This window comes from Gossypium raimondii, chromosome 1 (assembly GCF_025698545.1).
Source record: "Gossypium raimondii isolate GPD5lz chromosome 1, ASM2569854v1, whole genome shotgun sequence".
Classification (NCBI taxonomy): Eukaryota; Viridiplantae; Streptophyta; class Magnoliopsida; order Malvales; family Malvaceae; genus Gossypium; species Gossypium raimondii.
The window spans coordinates 39,603,366-39,614,700 of NC_068565.1; the positions used below are offsets into that span (position 1 = coordinate 39,603,366).

General features: G+C 35.3%; 1 non-coding gene across 1 annotated transcript; it reads left to right on the plus strand.

The window, feature by feature from the left end:
* The first annotated feature begins 2,640 nt into the window (after positions 1-2,640).
* Positions 2,641-2,747, plus strand: LOC128033150 (small nucleolar RNA R71). The gene has a single exon (XR_008189489.1). It is a non-coding gene; the product is annotated as a small nucleolar RNA R71 (small nucleolar RNA).
* The last annotated feature ends 8,588 nt before the right edge of the window (positions 2,748-11,335 follow it).

Consider the following 11,335-nt stretch of genomic DNA (forward strand, 5'->3'; position numbering starts at 1 on the left):
TCTTATGAGCATTATCCTCCCATTAATCAAAAGTTGATTGACTAATGTTCTTCGGTCAAAATAATTATCTATTAAAAGGAAAATGGAATGAGATGACATGATGATTTGTATCTTAGTAAATGATTAGTTGACATGTTGTGTTTTGATGAAATGAATCATCTAGGTTTAGTTACTTCAGGAAGTTGGAATGATGAGATATGATAAAGGGATTATTAATTTCATTGTTATGAATGATTTAAATTTATATTGATCGGTATGATATGTTTGATTTTATGAACTTACTAATTTTATTTGAATGCTTACTTTATTTGGTTTATGTCTTTGCAGATTGTCAGACATTTGCTGTTGATAGGAATGTCATTGGAGATCACACTATCCTACAATTCATTTGGTAGTGATTCATTAATTTTGGCCCGATTATAAGTGGCATGTAATTAGGGTTTTGGTTATTTAAATTATAAGCATTTTTGTTATATGTTGTGCACTTAAATTTTATTGTGTATAAATAGAATTTCAATGGGCTTTATGCCTGAAATGGCCCAATTTCGGCTGAAAAACACAAGCATTTCACACCATAGAATATGCATGGCGTGACACGACACCTTAAAAACACCTATTTTAGCTTCGAAGTGCTCATGTCGTGCCATATCTTGTGCATGGCGTGACATGACACTTTAACATAAAAAATTGTGGCTTCAAAGTGCATGTGTCGTGCCATAGCTTATGCATGGCATGACATGACGTTGGTCCTAGCCTTTTAAGATGTGTTGAAGTCCTCTGAGTGTTCGTTTTTGTTCCTACTTAGCTTTTCATAAGAATTTTGGTCATTTGTTGTGCAGTTAAAAATTTATGGTGTATGTGTTGGTGTAAATCCTTGTTGGTAAATTGTCTGGTAATGGTTGTGATGGAGGATGCATATGCTGATATCTAGATGCATTCAAATGGTTGTTTTGACATGATTAGGTAAATATGAAATTTGGAACATTTGAAGCTTGATGAATGGTCAAATTGGTTATGTAACACCCTATACCCGACCCGATCACCGAGCCCAAGTTATAGGACGCTACACCACCGTCTCACATCGATTTCATCATAATTGTCAGATTTAGTATAGAAGCATATTTATTTTCTTTTTTTACTATAGCAATCATGCAAATATTAAGACATGAAAACTCAAATTAAATTTTAACCATGCTAACATACGACAAACAAACAAAGAATGGACATACATCGAGCATTGGGACCACTCGAAAAATTTTCCCAAATATGTTACATAGGTATCAATACTAAAGGAATGGTATTAATATTTTCTTTAAGTGGTATTAATACCACCTGAAAAATTGATGCCAAACTTGTATTCTGTTTCTCACCAAAATTTGCAAACGTCAAAAACTATTGGTACCTTTTGCAAGGTATCAATAAATTTACCCTGAGTATCGATACTCGGGCCAGGGTATCGATACTAAATCTATATTCTGTTTCAAACATACCGTTTTAAAATTCTCGCAATCTACGCTTCTTTGATAGTATATCTTTCATAAATTTCACATAATTGGGCATCTGCTCCAAAGCTTCAACCAGTGGTATGTTGATGTGAACTTGCCTAAGGACACCTAGAAATATCTTAAACTGGGCCTCTTGTTTACAATTGTGGAATTGTCGAGGTGGTGGTCATCTTTCAATTTGCTGATATTTTTTTGTTATGGCTTTTTTACTGGCAACATGATCTAATTCTGCTGCAACATTCTTTTGTTTAACCTTTTCAGATGCAGTGTGGTTTTTAGATGTTTCTTGAATCTTTCCATGGTTGATACTTGAGTTTTCATCTTTTGCATTGGCATCTCTAACAACTTCAGGCAATTGAATTCCACTTCTAAGAGTGATTTCCCTACAATGCTCTTTCCCTTGTGATCTCGAATTCTTAGTATCACTTGGCAGAGCTCCTTGTGGTCTCGAACTTAAAGCATTTTCTATCTGCCCCACTTAATTCTCAAGAGCTTGAAGGGGTGCAACTTGACTTTGAATTACATCATCATTCTTGCCCATATATTCTTTCAACAAAGCTTCAATAGATGATGATGATGATGATGATGAAGCTAATGTTTGACCTTGTTGCACATTTTGCCTTGGCATAGGTTGAGAATAATCAGGAGGTACACTAATGGCATTTTGTCTTGCACCATTGTTGAAATTCTCCGCTCCTTGATTATTCTAACTAAGTTTGGATTTTGCTTCCACCCTAGATTATATGTGTTGGAATAATGGTTATTATTTCGGTTGAAATTTCCCATGTAGCACACTGATTTTGGATTTGATGGGCATTCGTAAAAAAACATGGTCTTCACCACAATAAACACACGCTAGCTCAGTTGCTTTCAGCTCCTGAACTACAGTTGACCTTTTCATTGTCTTAATCAAATTAGTTAAAGATAAGACTTGAGTAGTCAACGAAGTGATTTCATCAAGCTCTGTAGTGCCAGCAGTTCTCCTGCCATCCCAACTTGTGTGGTAAGATATTGATAATTATAGTTGGTAATCCTTTCCAAAATCTCATATGCTTCATTATAAGATTTATCCAACAAATTACCTTTAGTAAAAGATTCATTATAAAACATCTCCATCTGTGCCCAGTGCTGCTGGAATCCATGCATTGCGCATTTGCAAATTAGTTCTTTAAATCTTGCCCAGGCTTCATGCAATGTTTCATATTCTGATTGTCGAAAAGACGTGATGTCATTTCTAAGCTTGGAATTCATGTTTGGCCGATTATACCATAGCAAAAAACTCAGGCAAAGATCATTCCATGATGTCACTGTCCCTGACAGCAAAGCATTAAGCCATGCTCTTGCGCAATCTCTCAAAGAATATGGAAATAGTTTAAGCTGTAAAGCGTCTTCAGGAACACCTTATTGACGAAACGAGTCATAGACTTCCAGAAAAAGTCTGAAATGTACTCTTGGATCTTCCGTTGGCAATCCACTGAACTGCCCTACTATTTGCAACATCTGAAACATCACCGGTTTCAATTCGGAATGTCGAGCTTGAATGTGTGGTCTAACTATCCTTGGATTCAGATGATCCAAAATTGGCACAACATGTACATGAATTGGCCTGTCTTAGTCATCTATCACATGATGAATAGGAATATCAACATCTTGACCATTTGGATTTAATGTATCATTCAGACCAGGATCATTCCTGTCCCTAGCCATGTTACACACTTCTCTTCTCTTTCTTCTCAAAGTTCTCTCGATCTCACGGTTAAAACGACACTCTTTGTGAGTAGGAATGCCTCTACTTATACACTAATGACAAACCTGTAGAAATTAAAAACTACTAAATTAAATAAAACTAATGAAATTAAGTAAAATAACCAAACCAACTATCACCAAATTGCCAATCCCTGGCAACGACACCAAAAACTTACCGCGTGTGAATGTGTTACGCAAATTGTGCAAGTATTAACGTCGGATCATGTAATAAAGTGATAAATGAGATCATCTCCATAGGGATCGGTGAGGTATAAATTGGTCAAGTTATTATGAAGGAGTCTGATTAATGATCTGGCAAAAAAAAAAAGTGGCAATTAGGAGAATAACGATGTAGAAAATGTGCAAAACAAAATAGTAAACAATTAGGGATGCAAAAATAGAGATGCTATGGAAAAGGTTAAATAATCTACGATGTTGACTTGGAAGGTTGGGATTATTGAGAATTTACCCTTATTAACCAATAATGCCTTGACAAAAACAATTTTATTCTACTGCTTCGATGAGATCTAAAATGACCTGCTTCTTTCGAGAGCAAGACATCAAGTTACCTACCTAAAATAATATATGTATACAGGCCTTTAACACAGTACCCAACACTATTTTATTTTCTTTTCGCATGGAACACTGCTCTATATCTAGATACTGCTACAAGTATTCGGTCGAGTACTTGCTCATATCATTCAGTTTCGTTCGAACTAACCTAACCTTGTTAGTATAAGATTAATCTCATAACCATGCAACACATTCATATATGTCTAGAGATTATACGCATGCAATTCATAAAAACCATTGAATGAAACAGTAAATTAAAACTAATTTAAGCGGTGGCCAATAATGGAAATAAAAGTTTCCTCAAGTAATCCCATCCCTATGAGGTTTAACTCATGGGTTGGTGAATAGAATCAAGATTCAAAATAGTAATAATTCCATCTCTTTAAATCAAATTATGATACAAAAAATAAAGAATTAAAGGTAGAACTCAAGAAGATAGCTTTCGCCTATCCAGCCTACAACTCCGGCTACAAAATGTCTTCCGGTGACCAGGGGGTCTGCCCTCTTCTTCCCTCCGCTACCCTCTATTTTTGTCTAAGGAATTTCTCCTTCCAAAATGACTCTCTAACCATCCACACCTTTTGAATTTTTATTTTTGGGTTTTATATCTCCTCTTTTAGGGTAGACTTATCACCCCATGATCCCATGATCTTTTTCCTCTTTTTTAGGCTAATTTTTTGGTACACTTACAACAAGGCTAATAACGATTAAGTGTTGACTGGGTCACTTCCTGGCATTTCCACGACACTCATGTTGGCAAACTGTCCAACCTTTTGCCGCAACAAACCTTCACTTTTTTACTCTTTTTTCTCATTTTGCACCTGCCACTTAAAAAACAAATCATTCCTGCAAACAATTAGAAGTAACATATAATAGCATTTAAGCATAGTCCAAACATTTTAATGTAATTTCTTAAAAAAACTAATGGAAAATCCTAAAATTCCACTAAATTTACATAGGTACAAGCAATTAAACAAGTCTAAAGGCATAAAATATAACTATTTTCAAAAGTTATCAATAGCATAAACCTAAGCTGGACCTCCAGACTCAACTTGTGAAGCAACAGTATGAGCAACAACTCGCTGCCCAACCGGTTTCCCATTATCTCTACCAAGGCCTAGGCCACTAGCAGGCTTAAAAATAGGTGTCGAACTCTAAGTCTGTGAAACTTGAACTATATTTGGACAATCCTTCAGAAAATGTTCTTTCGAACCACACTTATAACAACCACCTATCAACTTACGGCACTCTCCAGGATGTCTACGATCACAATGCACAAAAAGCGACCATCCAAAACCACCAATTGAACCACTAGTACTAACTACAATACTATTTTGCTGCCCAGACTGATTTGGCCGTATCTCGTGTCTTGCACTCCCATCAGAACCCTAATTATCATGTCTTCTCTTAGACGGTCGTTTAGAAGCACAATCAGAAGCGCTCTTGCTAGTCTCAGCCACCACAGAATGAGCTGGCTCAACCAAAGTCTCCTAAACATCTTTGGCTTTTTCCACAAGCTCATCAAACAACTCAGCATTTTAGGACACCAAGTAAACTTGAATCTCAAAGTTGAGCCTAAAATGAAACCTCTTACAATGGTCCTTCTCAGTAAGAACCATCTCAGCGTATACCGACTAAGGTGCACAAACTCTGCCTCATATTCAGCCATAGACAAATCGTCTTGCACAAGATCTAGAAATTTTCACTTACGAGATTCCATATACTACTCGCCCATAAACTTTCTCCTAAATACCTCTAAGAAATAATCTCAAGTTAAACGATCAGTGGTTGTACCTATCTTAATAGTATCCACCAACAGTGCGCCTCCCCACCGAGTAAGGACACAATACAACCCAATTTCTCCTTGTCAGAACATGACATCTCCTCGAGGATCCTTTCAACTCCTTCCAACGAGTACTTAGCTATAGTCGGATCGATCCCTTTAACTTCAGAAAACTCTTTACCACCAAAGCTTGAAGATGTTTAAGTTGTAACCTATGATTCACATGTGTAGGATTGGCAGGTGCAGGAGCAAGGTTAGCACCAGCAATGTGCTGAAACGCTCCAATTATTGCTGCCATCAGAGGGCCTACACCCTCATCAAGTATATTCCCTCTACGTGGCGGTACAAGAGGTGTAAAAGATGTACCATCCTCTTGAGCGCTAGCTCTAACATTAACATGTCTAGAAGGTATATCGAATATAATAATCTAACATTTACAAACAAACAAGTAAATGTGTGAGTGGTGAGGGAAATGATCCAAGGCTTGTTCCTGGGAGCAAAATTTAGGATTAAAGGCAATGTGTTTCCATTCCTACCCCACATACAATTCAACTAGAACATTTCAATAAATCTCATGCAATTCAATCAGATTCATATCAACAGGTTCAAGAAAACAAAGAGACTTAAACTCATGTGTTTCGAAAGTCCAAACACACAATAATCCATTAGGTCCGAGAGTTATCAAACCTAGAGCTTTGATACCACCAAATGTAACACCCCATACCTGGTTCGATCCTCGAACCAAAATTCTAGGGTGCTACACCACCGTCTCATGTCGATTTCATCATAATCATCACATTTAGTATACAAGAATCCTTATTTTCTTTTCTTACTATAGCAATCATGCAAATATTAAGACATGCAAACTCAAATTAATGTTTAACCATGCTAACATATGATAAATAAACAAAGAATGGACATTCATCGAGCATTGGGACCACTCAACATATTTTCCCAAAAATGTTACGTGTGTATCGATACTAAAAGAATGGTATCGATACCACATGAAAAATCGATACCAAACTTGCATTCTGTTTCTCAACAAAATTCCCAAATGTCGAAAACTATTGGTACCTCTCGCTAGGTCTTGATAAATTTACCCCGAGTATCGATACTAAATCTATATTATGTTTCCCTGCACTTTCAAAAATACAGAGGTACCATTGTTAAAAACTAAATATCGATACCTCTGCTCCACACTATAAAATCTCAGCATACATCAACATTAAAACCACTCAAACTTGATCTTAAAATACATCCTTCGGTCAAAATTCATGTTCAAGTCCACAACTTTCAAACATAAATAACATGCAAACAACCCAAAAATTGACTTAGCATAACAAATATAAAATCTAGCACATTGGCCTATCACATTGCCCTTATTCCCAAACATAAATAAGCATATAACACCTACTAAAAGAAGCTAAATAATTAGCTTAGGTCAATCCCTAGAAGGCCACGCTGCTCACACCGACACTATGTATCTGCAATGGTTTAGAAGGAGTGGGTAAGCTTAACAAGTTCAATGAATGCTCAGAATAACCACTACATAAAAAAGTCATCATGAATTAATGAAACAAACCTACATCATATTCATATCATCTACTACTCTTATGAAATATTTTACACTGATAGCACTAGAAAGAACCTAGGTTTTCCTCCCTACTTATTGGTTAAATTGTTCCATTTAGTTATCCTGAGTATATATTTTAACATTTTCATTTTAGTAAATTGCATTTTATAACTCAGTGAATCCTAGCCTATTTTATCCTTAATTTTGCTATCTTTATGCATTAATGTCGCTACATGAGTTAATTCTAGATTGCATCCAGAACTGTCGCCGCACCTGAAAGCTATCTGGATAAGAACTAAAAATGCGTGAGCTGTCCAGTCTAGTATAACCAACCTGTACGTACAAGGACAGAATAATTTTGAGGAAAGGACACCTATACTGTTGGAGGAGGACATAAAAGGTTGACATGAGAAGAAAAATAAAGTAGGGGAGAGCTTTTCTAGACCATCATCTTCTTCATCCTACCTTGAAGCTTGCGGCTATGGTAGCTTAAGCTTCTCACGGGTGAGCCAATGTGAAAATTAATGCAGATTAACTTTTGACGAGGAGACCTAACTACGAGACAAGAGGGAATAGAGAGATTCAGTCAAGTTCTCTAGGAATAGTATTCCCCACTTGATTCTTTCTTATTTCTTTCTAAATGCTAGTGATTACTCTTTGTTTTCTGTTTGTATGGAAGTACACATGAATTCTTGGTTAAATGTTATCTTATTCAATCTTGCTTTTATTTTTTAAACCTGGGGTTTGAATGTTTCTTAACACGGAAGTGTTATTGCAGTCACTGACACTGGAAAGTGCAGTGACAGTTCGAGCCAACAAGCATTACAATGGCAGTTGAGTGAGGATTAGAGGAATTTAGTCCACTTGTTCTTAATAATGTCATATTGCCATCATCAGAAGGTGGGGTTAATATGCATGTTTGAGTCTCAGATTAAATAGAGGAGTGACGCTTGGTAAGATATACATTGAAATTTATTGCCTCAACAATCACCTATCCTTTTATACCTTGTGACCACTTAGTATTCTGCTGAAGATTCATGTTGGGGATCCCAGTTCATCATTATCATATTTTATTTTACTGTTTTCAAGTTGTTGCTCTGACAACTATCATCACAATTTATCTCATTTTTATCTAATTTTTACACCAACATTAATAGATAAAAGACAACCATCCCTGTGGGATCGATATCCGACAGACTCACATCTATCTACTATACTTGCATCTACAGTGTATGCTTGCACATTATTGTTGCGACGTTAAACAGTCGATCATACACATTAATCATCTTTCCTGAATTCATTCATGAATTTTTAAGCATATAGTATATTTCAATAACATATAATCACATTCAATCAATTTTTATGATAATTTGGCTCTTGAGATTATAAAACATGAAGTGGACTCTATCACCACACATCAAATACACTCCAACACACCATACATACATATCCTGATGAATGAAGCTTAGCTCAAATTCCCTTATCTCTCTGAAACTGTCCTTGGGCCTCAACGCCCTACATATATCACAACACAAAGGTGAGTACTCACAATCGTATGGCATGTCAACTATATCCAACGGTCTCATAAGGTCACAAGGAAAAAATATCCACATTATTATCACATATTTACTTACATATTTTCCGCACATATTCACTGCATATTCACATTAGTAGCACAATATAATCTCTATCATATGACATGAAAACATATCCACATATTTACTGTCATTTAGCATGAATAACATACCCTCATATTGACTTTCACAATAGTCATCACAAGCGTATAGCATATATCATAGCATCTCATATATGTTCATGACTTCACAAATTCACAAGCAAACATATTTCACATTTAATCATATGTGTGAGAACACTTACACTAAAAATTTAGAGTAGGTTTTCGGCTGTCTCTAAATTTCCAATTACACAATGAATTATCTATGAGTAGCAATCCCAAAACACTCACCAGAAATGCTTTTACCCAAAAGCCAAAAGCTTAGACACACTTTTCCTTACCTTTGCCTCTACTCATTGAAGGTCCTATTGACACCGACACTTCAACAAGACAAACCACACAAACATATAATAACAACTAGTCATCGACTCACCTTAAACAATAAAAAACAATAGCCTAAGCTAAGTTCTCTTTTAATCAAAACATTCAACATAGGAAACTTTAAATTCGAATATCTCCACCTACACTTAATCTTTTTGTACAAAACAAATTTTATTTCATCTACACATTCATCTACGACCAATTCCCATCTTTTAAACTACACAAAACTACACATTTTAACGTATTAAATTTTTTTTACAAGTATAGGCCATTATGACGAAAATTTATTAAAACACGAGAATTCCTTAACGAAACTTCAAAGTAGCTTTAGAAACCTTCTAATTATGTTAAAACAAGTTGAAAAATAATTTAAAACCAAATTTTAATCCACAAACCCGAAAGCCACCATTAATGACCAAAATTTTAACTTTTATCTAAAACATGCATTTTAATGGCTAGAAATTCAATTTAAAAGTCTAGATAACATTTAAAAGTAATAAGAAGATGATTGGTTTCCTTGAATGCAAGAAAAAAAACTTTGGTAAAAATTCAAAAAATCCAGTCTTGAAGAAGATGTTGAAATTAATGAAGTTTTTGGGTGTTTTCTTGGTTTCAATGGAGATTTATAGTTCAAGGGATGATGGAAATCAAGAGGGATTAGGAGTTGGAGATCAAAAGCAATTGGAAGAACAAGTGGAGAGCAAGGGACGACACAACTAGTACAGAAGAAAGAAATAACGTGAAACATGCTGTAGATGGGGGGTTTTTAGGTTGATTTTAAAATTATGGGTAAATTGCTTCATAAAAACTCAAAGTTTTAACTCTTTTACAAGTGAGTCCTATTTTCAAAATTAAAGATATTTAAAACTCATTTTTAGAAATTAGTTTAATATCCTAATAGCCTTTGTTGAAAACATTATCGGTTACCAAACATACGAAATTTTGAGTACATATATGCTAAAATTCCTAAAATATCCTCGAAACTTCTAGGCCCAAATTTGGACTGTGACAGGTTATGTTAGGTTGCATTTGGATTAAGGTATTTGAACATTTATAGGTTTGGTTTGTGGATGAACTTTGATATTTTTAATCTATAGTTTAAAGGATGTTTGAATTAAATCAAATCGTGTAGATGATTTGATTGAATGGTTGTTGTATATATGTTTGATTTGTGGTGCCAATGATGGCATATTGGTTTGTGGATGAACTTTGATATTTTATGTCTATTGGTATGTTTTGTCTTGTTTAGTCACATTTTTGATAGGTTTGATTGTTGGTTATTATATAGCTTGGTTCCAAAGCATTTGGATGTGAAATGACTTGATTTTGAAGGTAGTTTGGGCACACAAGCCTCTGACACGGACTGCCACACCGTCTTGTGCCCTACACGGCCATATGACACGTCTGTGTGATTCATTAATTTTTGGTGCAAGATTGTCCACACGGTCTCATAAAGTTACACAGCCTAGTGACACGACCGTGTGACCCTATTTCTAAATTGTACACGGTCTGAGAACACAGGCGTGTGGAGTAGCCACACTGCCTGACCACACGGCTGTGTGACCCCTATTGACCACACGGCCGAGACTGTTGCCGGAGTCGAGCACGAGGCTTTACTTGACTGAACTTACTAGTTTGAGGCATAAAAATTTGCTTTTAAAATTAATTTCACTATTTACAACAAAGCTGTCCAATCGCATAGCAGTTACTAAATTAACTATAACTTGAGCTACGAAACTCAAAATTTAGATCCATAACTTTTTCCTGAAACTAGACTCATATATCTTCTTACCATAAATTTTTCAGAATTTTTTCTTGAGCCAATTAGTATAGTTTATTAGTTACAGTCTTCCCTATTTCACTATTTGACTATCCTAACCTCTCGTCACTAAAATTCAATTTTATCAATGTATGATTTTAATATGGTGTTCTCACTTGTTTTTACAGAAAATAAACTTATTAAGGAATCTATAAATATAAATTATAACTCATAAATATTTTTGTAAAATTTTAATGATTTTCTAAAGTTAGAACAGGGACTCCAAAACAGTTCTGTCCATATCTAACTAAAATCCACATATCTCAGCATATAAAATTCC